Genomic DNA, 18,516 nt, shown 5'->3' with positions numbered 1-18,516 from the left:
CGTGAGGCTAAATGCTAACAACAGCATTGTACCATGCTCACAATCACATAGTAATAATCAGGCAGTTCTTGTTCACTATCGTCCCTATCTTAGCTTAGTTTGTTATCATGCTAACATTTGCGAATCAGCACTAAAGACAAAGTACTGATGTGAATGTCATTAGGTTTGCAGGTATTTTGCCATTAACCAAAGTACTGGACATGGAGGTCTGTACCAACCTTTATGATAATCCATCCATGATGGTGGGAGAGAAAGTCAGGAGATCTCTGATGCCAATCCATCCATTTTTCACTGGATGTATGAAAACTTTCACCTGATGGTGGTGCTAGATTAAAAGTGGAGGATCACAATGTCATTGCAATTCATCCTTTGAGGACCTTGAATATCTGCACCAAATTTCATGGCAGCCCACCTGAAATATTTAAATTTGGACGACAGTGAGTGACAGACCGCTCTAGTGGTGTGGCTAAAAATGAACATCAGTTTGCCTGTTGTACACTTTTTTTTCAACCTTTATTTACTCAGGGGAATTTTCACTGAGAGCAATACTCTCTTTTTCAGGAAAGCCTTGATCACATTCACACAGTTACACATTCATACCAAACCATATGATAGGCATCTGGTTAAAAAACACAATAGGCCCAATGGGAGGCCTTGTTGGGCAGGTTTGCTCCCAGTCAGGGACACATTGCTGGCACTGTAACATCCATGGCTAATACTCTCTCTAAACAGCTGAGCCCCTTCAGGCTACACACACACAGACCTCATCAAATTACTGAGCAATGAGGTGTGAAAAATTGCTTTGTTTGACAATGCAAAAGAAACTTTCACATCATCTGTATCTTTCACAAGCTGAGCCACCCAGCTTTTCTCCCTGGCTGCACAAAATCAGCCCAACGCCTTTGTCTCCTTCAATCCGTTGGAGTTGCTGGGTGAAAGACTGACAGACAGTCTGGCAGTACTTCTCTTCCTAGTTTAGAAGAAGTTCATTACAACACTAACACTGCCGTCCATCAGACAGGGGACAGCTACTTTGCTGGAGTCCAGCCTCCCCTGGAAGGATTTCTTGAGTATCATTTCCACATCTGGAGCATATCTGTCAATCAGTCAACACACAGAGCACCTTTTGTTTATGGCACTCCCCTGCTTATTGGCACTGGGAGCAAGAGATTGACTTTAACCTGACAAAAAGGAGAGAGGCAGATTATCAGTTTGCCCTGCTTTCATTATTTTGGTGCAGAACTCAAACAGAGTGGCACAATCAATAAAGGTGAAGGAATAGGAGAGCAGTGGAGTATTAAGTTTATCTAACTCTGTAGCTATGTTTCCATCCACTTGTATTTAAAGGTAGTTGATGGAAACATACACTGGTCCACATTTTATTTGTCTGAAACAAAAGTAGAACATTTGGCTTCTAAAGAAACAGACATTTTTCCTGAGGACTTGGTGAAAAACCAAACAGGGCTAAAATAAGAGTAAGATTGGATTTACTTTCATGTTACCAAATGAATGCTATGTTGCTCTGTGTCTGCTGGATGTGTAAATGGCAACTGCTGACACATTTGTCATATTAACTTAACACAGTGATAGTATGTCACTGTTATGTTTACAGATTGTTTTGCTGCCCCCATGCCGCCAAAACGTAATGCTGATTCAATGGAAACATTGTGTTGTATGTGGTTATATGGTTGTTATACTGTATGTAGCAAGTGTCACCACTGTGTTAATAGTTGCCAATTAGCAGCTAATAGCTAGAACTAACGTTAATTCTCTCTGTGTCAGCTGAATTCTCATCCTAAATTCACAAAAGTGACATCAGTCAATGGTCATTTTTTTTATCCCGACAACCAGAAAAACCAGGAAAACCACAGCATTGGTAATTTTTCAAATGTTTAAAACAACGTCTGCTCATGTTTTCCTGTCTGACAACCTTAGTCAGGCAATAGGTAACAAAGGCAGAAGTAGTATGATGTTGTTATACCATTTGTTACCTCACAAGGAGGAGTTTGAGTTGAATCATTCAGTGTACAAAGTGGATCCTTAAAGGAAAATTCCAGTTTATTTGAAGCTGATGTATTTCCCACAAATGTGGCCATTGTAACTCTATGTGTCACGCACACAATGATTACTGAGGCAAGCTGTTGAGACTCCTATATCTGTCCAAAGACACTTGATTTTTACATGAATCGCTGCAAAAGTGTGTGTCTGAGTCTGAACTAAGAAATTAGCCGCCTGCAGCAGCCATTATGGCTAACTGCATAGGTGTGGGGCTCTTTTTCCTATCTTTATTCAAGGTCGTGGTCTTTCAATTTGAGAGCATGATTTATTGTTTTCACATTCAGATTTTGTAATGCTTTTCCTCAAACCCTGCCCTTGCACTTAAATAGCCCCTGCTTCTGCTCAGACCGTTTGCTTGCATTCAGATGTTTTGTTGCATCCACAGATTTCCTGCTCCACCTTCAGCACTTCTCCTCACACTCAGGCTGCTTCTGTGTGCTTGTAAAACGTCTGCTTTCAGATTTCTGTGTCACAAGGTGCACACGCAGCAATGTTGTGTGAGCTTGATGTCTGCCTGTGCATCATCTCCTTCCTAACTTGCATCTTGTCTTGAATTAATTACTGGAAGAGAGCGGATCCATTTTCTGATATGCATATTTAGATAAATAGCCTACAACTATATGGATGCAATCAGAGTCCTTGTTGCATAACCTGTCTTAACTATACTCTTGTAACTTGGGTTTTATTAGCTAACCAGTGATGTAAAGAAGAGATTTTACAGAAACAAAACACTTGATAAATAAAGTTGATACTGGTTCACTGTGTGTGTGGGATAAGCATTAGGCTGAGGCATACAATGCAACCCTTGGTGCTGACACAGTTGAGCAGGCTTACCAGAAGAGTGCTTGCTCTTGCCAACTGTTATTCATATGATCAATTTGATAAATATGAATGCATCTCGTTAAGATAAATATCAAGAATATATGCGGGTCTCCTCGTCAGTCCACAACCCTGAAAGCCATTCCCACCATACCTTCAGCTGTGTTCAGTTCACAATTACAAATTGCTATAATTTCTTTATTGTTACTATAGAAATAAACAATATACCGGATGCTTCCAGATGGTGTGTGTTTACTAGGTGTACTTGACTGATGCAGATCCATAATGTGAATTGGATACTGTCTTATATTAATTCTTGACTTAATGACTGTGCGTCTGGTTTTGGTAAAATATCATTTAAAATCGTCCCAATTTTGCATTCTGTAGTAATGCAAACTGGATTTCTTGTGTTTGACTCACTATATGAAAATCAATAATAAGGAAACAACACAAAATTCTATTTTGAGGACAAAATTAAATGGAAGACGGCTCTATTTCCGTTGTTACAAACATTAATAATTAAAAAAAGCCGTCTTTCATTTTCTGATTTTCATTTCAGAATAGGAAATCGACTGAGACGAAGGTACGCAGATTCTTTAGGTCATTCGATTTTCCTTCCCTCAGAAATGGGTATTGAGAAATAAAGAAACGAGTGGTTATTTGATTTTAGTTTTAAAGTACAAAAATTAAAACTGAAATACAAGGCGTTTTTCTATTTCATGATGAAAAAGAGACGAGCGAAATTTTAAAAATGGTTTGATTTTCATTTTCTGTTTCATATAACAAAAAACAAAATCACTAGAAATCATTAACAGAAAAAGGCTCAGTTTCTCATATTCTGAGACCAAGTGTGGTCATCAAGAGTGCCAAATGTAGGATTGCCAGTCTGCCAGTGATGCTTCAGCCCAGGCTAAAATGTCTTTGGAACCCTACTCTGATATGATTTTAGACATGGCAAAAACAAGGCCTGTCATCCACAGAAATCTCTGCACGCGAATCACATGAAAGTAGGGGCGCAAGAGGATTTTCTGCAAGAAATGTGAGGAGATTTTGTGCTGAAAATGGCTCAAGCTTGATGGGACTCTCCAACGCACATTTGGAGGTAGAGATGGTAAAAGCTATAACCGAGGTATGAACCTGCCATATCTTTGATTTGTGTGTGTGTATGTGTGTGTGTGTGTGAGAGTGTGAGAGCCAACATGCACATGCACACACGTCTATGTCCCACATCTCTAAAGGGATTATGCCCTTATATATGACATCATCCAGCCCAAACATGTAAATACATTCACATCACTAGTACAAGAACTCTCAACCAAATTTTTTAAATCGATAAAACAAACACATACAACTATTTGTGAGTATAAAAGTGCAAAATGTTACTCCTCTTCAAAAAGGGATTTCAGAACAGAAAATGCCTCTGACAGACCATTAACTTCAAATATGTTGCTGCCTGCGGTGTTCCCTCTACATTTTGCACAGTGCACAGAGATCTCTTGCCACTGTTCCACACACATTTTGCAGCCAATAATGCTTTGGCAACGCTGTGTGAAGACTGGCTCCTTGATGAACTCTTAAAAAAAACAAAATGAAAAAAACTATTCTGTGTGTGTGTGTCCCCATCTGTCCTTAAAGTGTTCTCGATCTATTGGGTTAGTCAACTTTAATGCTTTTAAAATTGTCTTTGTTACTGTATCATTACACCATGGGCTGTAACACAAAGGTTTGCATCAGTACATGTAATTAATTGTAGTGGATGAGACACAGATGACCTTGGTTAGAGAGAATAAAAATGTGTATTTGGAAATAAAAAAAAGTGACACCATGGTACACACTCACCAAAAAATATGAACAAAACAAAAAAACTAAACAGTTAACTTGGCATAACTGATCAAAACTCAACTCATTACAACACAACTTATATTAACTTAACATCACGTGCACACAACTACACTGATGTCCGAACCCCCTAACAGCCAAAAAGCAACTCCTTATATGGACTCCATCAGTGGTCCAGCAACATCAATCTGGGCTGTACCGTTTCTGCAGGTAAATCCAAAGTGATAAAATTATCCAATCTTACTAACCTCCAAGTAGAAACACCTTCACACAGCTTACCATATAACCTGCAACCATACATAAACAGATCATAATCAATGTAAATAACTTAACACAATTTAATCATAAACAAACCCAGGACAGTATGTGTCTGCAAGTTACAGATTAATGATGGACCTATGGCTAAACAAACAATTAATAAGCATGGTTAAATTAATAAACTATATGGCATTGATGGTGAACATGGGGACAAATGGTGTGTTCTCACCCACTTTGTCACACACTGTTAAAGGGATGATCCATGACGAGATGGACTTCTGGCGAAGAATTCCCCAACAACTAACTCCACTAACTTGGTGGGGTTAGGCTAAAGGCTAGCTGTGGTGTAATGGTTTATGTGAATGTGACATAGTACATGCACAGGGGCATTCTGGGGATTCTTGGGAGGGGCATGTTAGCTTTTCAATACAGTACAGGTGTCATTTGAGGCTGTTAAAGATACACAGTCATAGTGATTTCCCGTGTAGCTGATAGCACGACATGGTGTCAGAAGCGGGATAGTCTATCCAGAGAGAAGGTCACCTGTGTTTGGGTAGAAGCCTAGTCGAACAAAAAAAAAGCTGTTAGCATTGCTGCTGATGGAGCAGGAGCAGCCGCGGGTGGAGGACCAGTTCCTGGGCCGAGTGTTACATTCAGCATTCAGCCACCGGAGCCATTCGACTTCACCAAACCCCATGAATATGAGAAATGGATCAGGAGGGTTGAGCGCTTTCGACAAGTTAGAAGCCTCCACACAGCCACGGAGGAAAACCAGGTAAACAACCTCCTCCTCCTCCAACGTGCTGAAAAAACTGAACCTGTCCGACACACAGCAACAGCAGTATGCTGCATTAAGAGATGGATTTCATGGCTTCTTAATTGTTAAGAACATTTTAACATAAGAAAACAGGGAGAAAATGAAACTGTGGACTCATTTTTGACTGCTTTATACACATTGGCTGAACATTGCAGAGCAATTGAGATCACAGAAGACAGAAGCAGTGAAACAGCAGTACAGCAACCTGCGTGGAGACACAGTGAGGAAAAGAGAGACATGCAGTGGACAGAGAGAGTTGTGATCTTTATCTGGGGTGCTCACAGTAAGAGCATGATTCCCATCTTCATGCAGTGTTGATGAAGGCAGAAAAAGCAGGCATAACCCTCAACATGGAGCAATGTGATCTGTCACGAAGAGAAGTTAAAGTCCTGGGCCTCATTATCTCAAAGGCAGGAGTTAAATCATACCCAGTCAAAACAGTGGCAGCCAGAGAAATAGCAGAGCTATCTAACACCTAGTGAGCTACACAGCTTCCTGGGAATGGTAAACAAGCTGGGAAAGTTCATCCCACAGCTCGCAGAGAAAGACAAACTTCTCAGAGACTTACTCTCAAAGAAGAATCACTGGTTCTGGGGAGTTTTACCAAGACAAAGCCTTTAGCAGCCTGAATGAGTTATGACACGCACCCATGTAAGTCCTATATGACCCAAACAAGAGACCAACGACAAACCACTGTTGAGTCTCCTGGGGGCCCAGGCCTCAGACGCCTTACCCTCACAGATGCAGCGTTTCAGGACGAGACATGTTAGTTATTCAATACAGTGCAGGTGGCACACGAGGCTGCTAATAAAGATACTATAGCAGAGATACATAGTTGTAGTGATTTCCAACGTAGCTGGTAATGGTAACACAACAGTTGCTAGCTATACCTTTATGATTTTTTTTTTTTTTTTTTTTACCTTAAATATACAACTAAGTTTTTGCAGTCATATCTTCTTACCTGAGACACAGAATACAACATCCTACTCCATGTCTATGTATCACGGTCAGTTACACAGCACCATACTTTTGTCTTTTTTTTCTACACAGCTCCATCCTCATTTCCACTTTTATTTTGTAAGTGACCACATCTGGTCTCAGAATATGAAAAAACGGGCCTTTTGTTTCTGTTTTCTAATGATTTTATTTTTTGTTATTCAAAATAGAAAACGAAAATCACACCATCTTTAAAATTTTGACCACTAAATAGAAAAACGGGCCTTGTATTTCAATTTTAATTTTTGTATTTTAAAATGAAAAATCGAATGACCAAAAGATACACAGGCTATACATGGACCCTGTGGATATCTCAGCATCTGTTCCTGCTAGATGGGTAGTAATTTAGTAGTTAAATAAAATGGTTCATGTCTGCAAGTTGCAAGGATAAAATGACAAGATACACACTGTGCAGTTTTCATGGAGTACAGCTTAACAATAGAGACTTCCTGTAATTCCTCGCATACATGTTGAAATCACGTTTCTCGCAGTGTGGAGCTGAGCATTTGGTCCAGCCAACCTTTTTCTTTTCATCCAGTTGATTTTGTGGATGTGAAACAGTCTCCAGTACGACAATGTTCATAAATGCTGTAAATCTATTTATATCATGGTCTGGGTGAATACGCTTTTCTGATTGGCCGGCAGGTGTGCATTAAAACTGTGTATTGCACACGTAGTTTGGCTCAAATTTAATTACCGTTCTAAATTAGTCCGCTACCCAAACTGTAACCATAGCAACATTTAAGAGCACAGCTGTCATAGCTTACTCATTATGAAGTTTTGAAGAATGGGATGCAGCAGGGGAAAAAGAAATGGAGAAGAAACCAAGTGAAAAACAGCACAAGGAAGTGACACCTGAGGAGCTTAAAACAATAGAGGAAGAGAAGGATGAGATTAATACAAAAAAGGCAACAAACTGGGCTGTTAATATACTGAGAGACTTTCTCTACCAAAAACAAGAGAACACTGATTTGGAGACATACTCTGCAGTTATGCTTAATTACACTTTACGTGAATTTTATGCCTCAATTCAGGCTGGCGTCAAGTACAGTGTGGCAAGTTGTCATGACAACACTTCATAACCTATTGATTTTGAGTGCAAAACTCTCACTAAAAATTTGCAAATGCTTTTATTTTATATTGTTGGCAAATGACCATGGTATAAGACAGATAATCAACTTGTAGGTGTGCGTTAAATGGTTTTAAGGCATTTAGCGGAGGATCGTACTTTACTTCCACATCATGCCTTAAAACCATTTAACGCACACCTAGTCATTGATTATCCCTTACTTGTAGTAGTTACACAGCTGGGATTACTCTCATCCATGGGCACTTCTTAGATTTTCCGGTCTGGCAGCAACAGGTCAGAAAAAATTCTCCTCCTCACTCAGCAGAGGAGGAGAGCAGTGACTGCAGGAACACCAGCAGGTTCTCTGAGGTAACTGGTATTGTACGTTGTATTTCCTGGTGGTCCTGTTGCCTTTCTGCCTCCATTCTTTGACTTTCCTCTTCCATTTGTTTTATCTCTTCTCTGTGTACTCTGGCTCAAATAGTTGGCCAGTCAAAGTGAAATGACTCATGATCGTCCTCATAATAATCCACAGAATAATCTGTCATTGCACACGCAGTCTAACTGCAGTGGAAGTCAGCCTTATACATGTAACTGGCATATATGGATGAGTATGTGGGTGGTTTGGTTAGCTAGCAAACTGCTTCAGATGTAGTTCCCTATTAGGGATGTGCAGAGAGTCCAGTATTTGTATTTGTATCTGTATTTGTTGAGGCAGCAAAAATTATTTGTATTTGTATTCGAATAAAAGTGGAAAGAGGCTTACAAATCCTGTTTTTGCTTTTAGTACGCTTTTGATTTTAGAAAATTAAAGTGTTACAATAAATGTTTATGAATAAACTACCTAATGAAGGAGGTCCCCAAACTGGGTCTCGAACTGGATTCTCCCAGATCATAGATGACTGTGCTGACTACTGAACTAAAACTTTGCAGACAGACCTCTAACTAACAAATATTTTTTTAAAATATTTGTATGAAGCAAATATTCGTAAAAAAAAAAACCACTATTTGTGCTTTGCCGAATAATGTATTTGTATTCGGTCACACCCCTATTCCCTATGCCGCTAGCCATAATGCTGCTACAGGCGGCTAGTTTCTGTGTTTACATTCGTTCAGACTCAGAAACAAACTTTTGAAGCGACTCATGCAAAATCATGTGTATTTGGAGAGATGTACGAGTCTCAGAAGCTTGCCTCCCGACGATTGTTGTTTTGTGGAATAAATGTGTTTTTGTGAATTGCCAGAATCTCTATAACGGAGCAAGAGAGAGAAAAATTAGCATGACACATAGAGCCCGATGTATTTATGGGAAATACATCAGGTTCGAATAAACTGGAATTTTCCTTTAAACACTGAAAATCATGGCAACAGTCTGGCTGCTCCTAGGTTAGTTTGATCCTGGACATTTTCAGCACCATTGGGTGCTTTAACAAAATGAGGCAGTGTATTTTTTTTAATATAGAGGTAACATACACTATTTGCATAACATCCATATTAATGAATGAAATTGCTTCTTAACCCGATGACAGAAAATAATTCGACACAAGAGTGTTCCACATTAGCACCTCATGTTTCCAAATTTATGCTTATTATACTCTTGACACCTTGGGGATTTTGTTTGCCTCTTTTTATTAATATTTATTTATCATTTATAATTCTGTACTATTTGTTGCAGAAACACCAAACTTTCTTAGAAGGATCAAGCTTCATTTTACAGCATTTGACTAACAGACCTATAAGAAGAATGTTTCAATGCACTACAGTGTCGTAAGTGCTGAATGAGAGGTTTCGACACAAAATGAAAATATAGAACAAATACAAAGAACCATTTTAATTTTAGTCTCTCTATTCATTTAGTATCTATTCTGACAGAAATTTCATTCAAAAATCATGCTTGAGTCATCTTCCTGTGTTAAGGTATATAGCCAGTGTTTGAGATTTAGCTGTATTCAAGAAAAGAAAAGAATCCTCTATAACTCACTCACTGTGTAAAGAGTTTTGTGCCTGAAAAAACTTCACAGGTCAACGTGCCTTTCAGACGTGGCAATTTTTACTTGTTGGTCTCTGCTTGAATAAGCACCTGCATCACGTTTCCCACTATGATCATCAGACCATCCGTCTCCTGATATTAGCTTTCATTCACACCATCTGCTCGCAGTATAAATAACCAGCAAAAATAGAAATTCATAAAGTCTCAACCTGGCATTTTGTCATTTCTAACGTGACTTGAGCAGCTGTTGGATTGTAGTCTAACCCGCATGTCCACTGGATCCAGCAGTGTTTTGTTGTGGGTGTACCATGGCTCCATCACCTCTCTGTCGTCTATAGGATGTTGTGTTTTGCAAGCATATGGAAATATGTTTTCATTGTGTTGTGACTACACCACTTGGTTTAATTACTGTCCTACTCTATGCCATCTGATTTCTCTACTTCCAAATGACACTATATTAGCAGCAGGAAAACTGTCTTCCTCCCCAGTTCAAGTTATCAGAAGGTGAACTATTCACCTTCTGATTTTTAGCTATGATTTCTAGCCAGAGCAGCAGCAAAAAATCCATGCCCCCAGCTTAATGCTTGCCCCCCCCCCCCCCCCACACACACACACACACACACACACACACTGAACTGGTATCAAGTTTATAAATCAAGTGTAATTATTTTGTTTCTATAACATCTCTTCTTTACATCACAGCTTAGCTAATACAACCTTAGTTATAAGAGTATAGTAAAGACAGGTTATGTAACAAGGACTGACTGCATCCATATAGTGGTAGACTGTTCATCTAAATATGCAACAGTAAATATGCATATCAGAAAATAGATCCACTCTCCTTCTCCTCCAGTAATTAATTCAAGACAAGATGCAAGTTAGGAAGGAGATGATGCCTGGCAGACATCAAGCTCACACAACATTGCCTATGTGTGCACCTTATAATAGATAGAAATAGATCAAGGCCACAAAGCAAAAGTTGAGGATCTATAAGGTTCATACAGCACACTGAAAGGCACTGAAGATTATGCCTAATATCCTCGAAATGAAGTTTGCTCTTCAGTGTCTTCACTGCTATGTATGAGCATTTATTTTCCACTGTCGAGATGACTAAAGGTGACCGCAGACCGCAATAGAAACGCCTCAGTGGCTTTGCTGTACTGTGCACAGTGTGCAGTCTGGAAGCACCTGACAGACAAGATCCAGGCGTTCTTCTCTGCTCCCTTAACATGTAGACTAGCTATTGTCAACATGGCTGTACATTTCTTAGTCACCCTACGAGGTATCTGAAGGACTTGAGTTAAAATACCAATATGCTGAATGGGAAAAAATCTATAAGTATTTTTCTGTTGAAAATTAGACAGTTTGTTTAAATTGAAACAAGGTAATAGCACAGAGGACTATTATAAAAGATTGGTAATCTAACATAAAGGTATAGAACAGTACAGTACAGTACAGTACAGCAGTTTCAGAACAGGAAATCAGCTGAGATGAAGGTGGAGTGTAGGATTATAATACTAACATCATTTTATATGTTTTATATGCAAACATAACACATCTAAATCTATTACGGCTGCTGTAAAGCAGTTGCCAGTACCCCCCGTTCGTTTATAAATCAGAAAAAAATAGTTTTGCTTCATGAATACAGAATGTATTATTTATAATTCGGTTTGGTTAAACTGGTGAGATTAAACCACAGAAAAAAAACAATAAAGTGAAAGCTACATTTTAAAATCAATAACTGATGGAGCCTGTGAGAGACCTGAAACTGTTTTTCTTCTTTCATATCATCATTTTCCCTCTCTCCGCTTATAGGTGCCAAATACCACAAGTATTGCAGTTCTATCCTTGTCTGCCCGGTCATGTTTGAATAGAGCCATTACAGAACATTTACATAATGGGCACCTATGTTTGGATGCTAAAAAAGCCATTACTTTAACAGACAGATGAAGCAGCAGTGTTACAGTTTCCATGCCTGAAAAGGGCTCTAATGTCCATGTTTATCACACTCCTACACTCCACTTAATGCGATAGAACAACATTTACCTCAGACAGTTACCTCTACAGCTCGGCATCAAGATTCCTGAGCTGTTAAACAGCAGCAGGACAAAGGTACAGTAGAGTGCTGTTTTTCTGGTTGAGGTCTCCGCTTACATGAGACCTCATCTGTGTTCATGTCACAGGCAGTGCAGGAACAAGTTCCTGTGTGTCTTTCTCTCTGCAAATGAAGCAGAAAAGCAAGCCGCTGTTATTGTTATTCCAGTCACAGCGGCTGACAAACAGCCATCTCCCCCCCCAAAAAAAAGAAAAGCCCCCGCAACATAATGAGATGTGAAATATAATAAGCAGAGTTGGCACGAGGCAATTTCAAAATCCATCGTCTGATGTGTTTTTTCTCTCTCTTTCTGTTTTTCATCATGTTTTTGTTTTCCATTTCCCCCTCCGCCTCCCTGTCTCTCCCCTCTCTGTGTGCCAAACATTGTTTCCATGAGATGGGCGTCCCTCAGCTCTTGAGGGATTGAGGGATCAATGAGATGCTCTCTCCTCAGATTATTTATCACTCACTGGAAGAAAAGAATATCAGGATGCACAAAGGACAATTGTTGCCTGTCTTTGTCTACTAAGATGTGATGTTGTTATGTGCTGCCAAGATTAAGGTGAGAAGATCTGATTTTCTCTGATAGGCAGTGAACTCTGAGCGACTTGGGTTCTTCACTTGTTGAAGAGTTTTCTTAAAAATACAGCAAAACAAAAACACACCTCCAGAACCTGTTCTCACACATGAGCAGGCACACACACTCAGGCAGCAGCAGTAGAAGAATGAAGGAAAATTTAGTGTTGTGTGAGTGGGTCTTCCGCTGCAGCAGAGGTGAAGGTCTGGTCATTTGGCTTGTGGCAAACAATGACTATTTAGAACTTGATGGTATGATGGTTTTCATAAGGAAAAAAAAAAAAAGAAAGAAAACATCTCCCATCAGTATTGTACATATACCAGGGCAGTGCCCATTCAAAACATGCTGACTGCTTCTTATTTCTCAAGAATCAACACATATATTTATCAATTGACAAATGTATCAATTCAAACAATAAGGATTTAATAAATTAAATGGTTTTAATCCAGTGAGACTAAACTGTGGTTGAACCATAGAAGCAATGTGTTCGATCTTCCTTCTCAGGCAGTTTAATTGAGCAGGATGTGTGTCTTTGTCTCGTTGAGCAAGTCAAAGCACAGAAGCCCCACCCCACTGTGATGTCACGGTGTTTATATCAAACAGCCCCCACTGCACTCAAGACACAGAGCTGACTGGCTAGCTGTTCACCTGTTTATTCAAAGTTAATTAATATTAAATATGTCGCATGTCCAAATTACACCAAAAGAGTGTCTGTCTTCTCAATAATCACCTGTTGAGTGTTTGATGGTTGTTTGTTTGTGCTTTAGAATGTGACTGCTGTGAAACAATCAGAAAAGAACATATTTCTGTCATTCTCAGGCTTTCTCTCTCTCAAAGAAAGTTTTCCAGCACATTTTCCTGCAATGTGGGTTGCAATAGCAGAGTGGCACTGTCCGTATTTATGTTTGTTGACCCCATGGGCAGAAGAAGCAAATCGTTATTTATGAGGTATTTTTATATATTTCTCGAGAACCGCTCATCCAGACAACTTCACACATCGACACTGCACTTCCTTGTTTCCCCAGCCATCCACCCGCCAGGTGTAAAGTAGATTGGATGAACGGTTCTCAAGATATGTGAAGGACAAACCCACATACATACATACAGATGTAAATGGGTATATATATGCATGCAGCCTATATTGCATGTTGAGTATAAAACCCATCAGGCTTTTTCGGCAGCACCCACTGACCAAGTTTAAAACAGTCAAGAAAGCAGTCTAACCATTAAGTTCATTTAGTAGCTGTTATGGAGCTTTCAATCATATCATGTGATCTTAATTAGCAGATAGGGCTTGCAAAGTTTTATTTCCAAAAAGAAACAGAAGAAGTACTTAAAGTGAAAAATGAAAATTTGAACATCTACAATTACATCATAACTGGCAAATTTTATGTACTGATCAACATCTTGTTGTAATACCTTCCATTGGCTTTTGACAGTACTGTGCCGTATGGGTAGAGCATGGGACTGCTGCGCTGTGCCTTTCTTGACAATACTTGGGACTGATGTGCCTTCCTGGATGGAGCTTGGAACTGTACTGTACATATATATAGTACTACACACCACAGATAAGGTAATTACAGTACAGAGGAACTGTTACCAAAGAAGACTCAGTTACTAATCAAAACTGTCTTTAGAAGATGCCTCAGTCTTGCCTCTAACAAACTCAACCCATTAGAGCCTCTGACAGACAGTAAGGTTTTTAGTCTTTTTTAATCTACTTCTTACAACATTTTTTACACTGTGGTGTCCTTGAGTTTGTGAAAGGCACTTTCAAATTTAAATTTATTTCAAATGTATTATTATTATTATTATTGTCACACTCAAAGTGTTATGAATAGGTAACCTGTGTTCTCTCTTCCTCTTGCCAGTCTGCTCGCTCCCTTCTTGGCAAAATATATTTCATATATCCATCTATCAAGCAAAATACATTGAAATTGGATGGCCCGCACATGATGAGCTTTGACCAACTATCAAACAAAGGTAGCATAATTTTACATACGTACCAGGAGCTAATTGATGCAGCCGCTAACGTAAGCTAGCTGGCTAATTATCAGATATTCTATGCTAATTAGCTTGTTGATGTGTACTGGTAACGTTAGCTTAGCCACCTTCTACAGCAAAATGTCAGAATTCACCAGCAGCAGATATCACAGATCTGTAGTTGGGGTTCGTGTAGCTACATTAGTCAATAAACCAGTGGTTCTCAGATCTAGGAGCAGCATGGTCGTTAGTGGGACTTTTGTTTATACCTTACCTTTTTGGCGTAGTGTTGTTACTGCTGTGTGAGCCCGACAGCAAGAAGCAGGAGCAGCATTTCACGCCGTACGTCCATGCCATGGTGCAAGTTGGGGATTATAGATTTTTTTTCCTCTGTCTAGTCAAAAAACATTCCTGGCTAAAGCCCCGGAAGACCAGTGTTGATGACGCTGATGATGGCAACCTATTTCTGCACACTACTTTCAAGCACAAAGTTCCTTATACCACACAAATTCCTATTTCTTTAGAGTCATTTGGATATTCAAAGAGGGTTTTATAGTCCCTGCCTACAATGTACACTGTTCTTTGTTCTTCAAGTGTTTTAAACTAAAACCACCTTGTTATGATTTTTTTATGCAAGAATCTTTCTCCTTGAGCTTCACAACCACACCATCCATAACCAGAACTTTAAGCTGACAGACTTGCTGTGAGAAAAAATCAGGCACTGGGCCATACATATATCCAGTCTTTGAGCTGCCTGAAATTCAACATCATGACTGCCGCATTATCTTTCTCTGATAACCTGCTTATGACGTGAGTCAAAAGACTGCATGGCCCAATTGGACAACCTTTTTCAACTTCCTGTGGAAAGATAAAGTACTAAGGTACTATATATTCTGTGTATTCACAGAGGTAAATGAGACCGTGGATGCTGTATACCAAAAATCCCTCACCATAAAGCTGGCTAAAGTGTTTTGGAAGGTCATTCATCTCCCAAAAATTGTTTAGACTTGTCAAAATGTATGCACCTATTGATAAAAGAATACAGTTATCATAAATACAAGGCTTTAAGACACTTCTCAGCAGTACTTATGTGTGGCAAAAACTGGTGCAGTTAAGTGACTTCCACTAGTATCTATCAGCAAGTGCCTTCAGGCAAAGTCAGTTGGAATGTGGTTTCTTAGAACAAGCAGTCTGTCTGCAAGCATGGAATCTTGATGAAATTCGACAGCGGGCTGGTAAAGCCTGCTCAGAAATCTAACAGCAATTGCATTACTCCTAGATAACCCAGATGCATATAATGGTAGGAGGCAAGCAACCATGTCAGCGCAAATATCTGCCAGTGGTGAGTGTTGTTGTTCATCTGTTGTTAGTCTACAACTTTTATCACTTCTCTTTCATAGCATTCGTTTTGTGTCTCACATTAGGGAATGCCCTTGGCGTGATCTCATCAGAAGCTCCTATTACATTCAGCCGGCCAGGAACTAAGCGTGTTACTGTCCAGACCCTCCCACTATAAATTGGGCTGACACTGTGCCTAGCATTTCAACAAACAGTAGTTTGAGTTGCTGACTGTGGAGAATAGCAAAGCAAGGGTCAAATCAAGTGGCAACACTCTGGTAGCATTACCTGACCCAAGGACGCTTTACACAGTGAGGCAGACAAAACAAATAAAACAAGAACAGATATTAATAATAGCAATGATCCCTGGGGATGGCAGTTAACTAGAGGTCATGGTGAACAGGTGGGTTTTCAGTTTTTTTTGTTAAGTGTTCATAGATGCTGCATTGTGGATCTCTGCTGGGAGAGAGTTCCAGAGGACGGGGGCTGCCACACTGAAGGCTCTGTCACCAAAAGTTTGCAGGCTGGCATTGGGGGTGGAGAGCAGACCCATGTCTGAAGACTGCAGATTCTGGGATAGGATATAGGGGCAGAGGAGGTCAGATAGGGACTGGGGGGCAAGGGCTTGGAAGGATTTGTAGGTGAGGAGAAGCATTTTGTAGGAGATGTGGGACTTGACCAGGGGCCAGTGAAGGTGGATGAAGGAGGGTTTGATACGCTGCTATGGCTTGGTCTGAGTGAGAACCCTGGCAGCTGAGTTGTACACATACTGGAGCCAGGACTCCATTGCAGTAATCCAGATGGGAGGTGATAAAGGCATGGATGAAGGTCTCTGCCATGGAGTCTGAGAGTGATGGCTGGAGTATGGAAATGTTTTTGAGGCGGTAGAAAGTGCATATTGTGATGGATTTGATGTGTGACTGGAACGAGAGGGTGGGGTCCAAAATGACACCCAGGTCGCAGACTTCTGGGGATGGGCAGATGAAGCAGCCGTCCATGTCGAGAAGATGATCTCCTGTACTTCCCCGAGCTAACATTAGCTGCTTCTCTTTGAGGTTGCAACACTCCAAGTTGTTCCCTGTTATCTCTTAGCCATGACAAGTTAGCCATAGCAGATATAGTGCCACAGCATAGCTTCAAAGCTAATAACCCCAGCTAGTGATCATGGCTTCCACTGATGTTCTCACTAAAGCAGAGGAGAAAACACAGGTGCGAGCCTGCCGCTGTAGTGATAAAATATCAAGCCTGAACACTCACCTGATGTGTGTGATGTGCCTTGGCCTGAAGTACGCCCAGGCCACCTTTGAGTCTTCAGAGGAGTGCACACACTTTAGCCAGTCCTTCTTCAAACTGCTCTGTGGCCGACTGGCTCGTTAGACAAATTTGTCAGATCTTTTACTCAAATTTCACTTGCTTTATATGAGCTCATTTCTTTTTACTGCATTTACTTATTTATATATGAACTTATTTCTTTTATTTTGCACTTGCACTTTCATCTGTTTATGTATGGGTTCAGTGCTGCTTGATTTATGTGCTCTCATGTTCCTGATTTTTGTATGTCATATGCAGGGGCTCATATTAAATCATTTTAATCTGGAAATCACTTTGTGCTTAAGCTTGAAAAGCGCTATACAAATAAAATTTGTATTTTTATTATTATTACTATTATTATTATTATGAGGTGTTAGAAGAAAATAATTTTACTCTTCCATGTTGTGTACACACCAAATTTACTTGATTTCCAGCACTTAAATTACACAAAAGCCAAAAGAGGATAATTATATCAGCATGCAGTCATTCTTTCAGATGTCTGACAATTCATTATGAGAGCAAGGACGACAGTTTGACAGATATACTTCACTGGTTGTGAATGCACGAGTCTGCAGAGAACAAAGCGTACATCATTAATAGCTGAGTGAAAAAATACTTGCCTTCTTCTTGGAAACAGATTCTCAGCCCCCAAAATTTCAGACTTTGTGATTATCACTTTCCACATGCAAGAAAATAGTTTAGTGGTTAGGGGCCAACAACAACACCTGTGACAACTATGTAATGACCTCAGTAGTCTCACGATACCAGACATCTGAGATCTCTGCCTACTGCAGTCTGGGGATTTCTAAATGCACAGTAGTTGCTTGAATGTCAGCGAGAACGGCCGCCAACAAACCTGCAACCCTTACATTTTGTCAAGGTCACACTTTACTGGAAATGATGCTCTCGCCCCATTCTTCTCTGTAGTGAACTGCATGCCACAATATGAAGATCTGGCATAAAGACTGGTTTGGTTCTGCAATGCAGGGTTTTTTAAAACTCTCTAATTGTTCCCACCCAGTTTTAACAACAAAACCTGAGAGACTGTCCTCAGTCTCTATGAGCGAAACTGCTAACCGCTAACAACAGCACAAGAGTCCAAATACAATTAAAGCCTGATGCTGTCTCAAAAGATTTAAATAATTAAGGTACCTGTGATGTGTGTAAATTATGCAAGCTTCTGGAGAGGTGTTAAGCGTGCTTGGATATGCAAGTGAACAGAAACCACTGACAGCGTTGTTGTGCCTATGTTGTTCTTGTTGTTTGTTTTTTTAACCTGTTTTTTCTATGATGACATTCACATTCTTGATTGGTCAGTTGTTTGTCCATCTGTCAGGTACAGCAGTCAATGAGCACAACATACAGG

At 39.9% G+C, this 18,516-nt stretch overlaps 1 long non-coding RNA gene across 1 annotated transcript; it reads right to left on the bottom strand.

The window, feature by feature from the left end:
* Positions 1 to 508: 508 nt before the first annotated feature.
* On the bottom strand, positions 509 to 15,456 carry LOC122990513. The gene is made up of 3 exons (XR_006405391.1): positions 14,776 to 15,456; positions 11,893 to 12,064; positions 509 to 1,181 (listed from the first exon to the last, which is right to left on the bottom strand). It is a non-coding gene; the product is annotated as an uncharacterized LOC122990513 (long non-coding RNA).
* Between the last annotated feature and the right edge of the window lie 3,060 nt (positions 15,457 to 18,516).

The sequence above is a fragment of the Thunnus albacares genome, chromosome 10 (genome assembly GCF_914725855.1).
Source record: "Thunnus albacares chromosome 10, fThuAlb1.1, whole genome shotgun sequence".
Taxonomy (NCBI): Eukaryota; Metazoa; Chordata; class Actinopteri; order Scombriformes; family Scombridae; genus Thunnus; species Thunnus albacares.
Note: the sequence above shows the minus strand (reverse complement) of the source record. Positions and strands in the feature narration are given on the sequence as shown.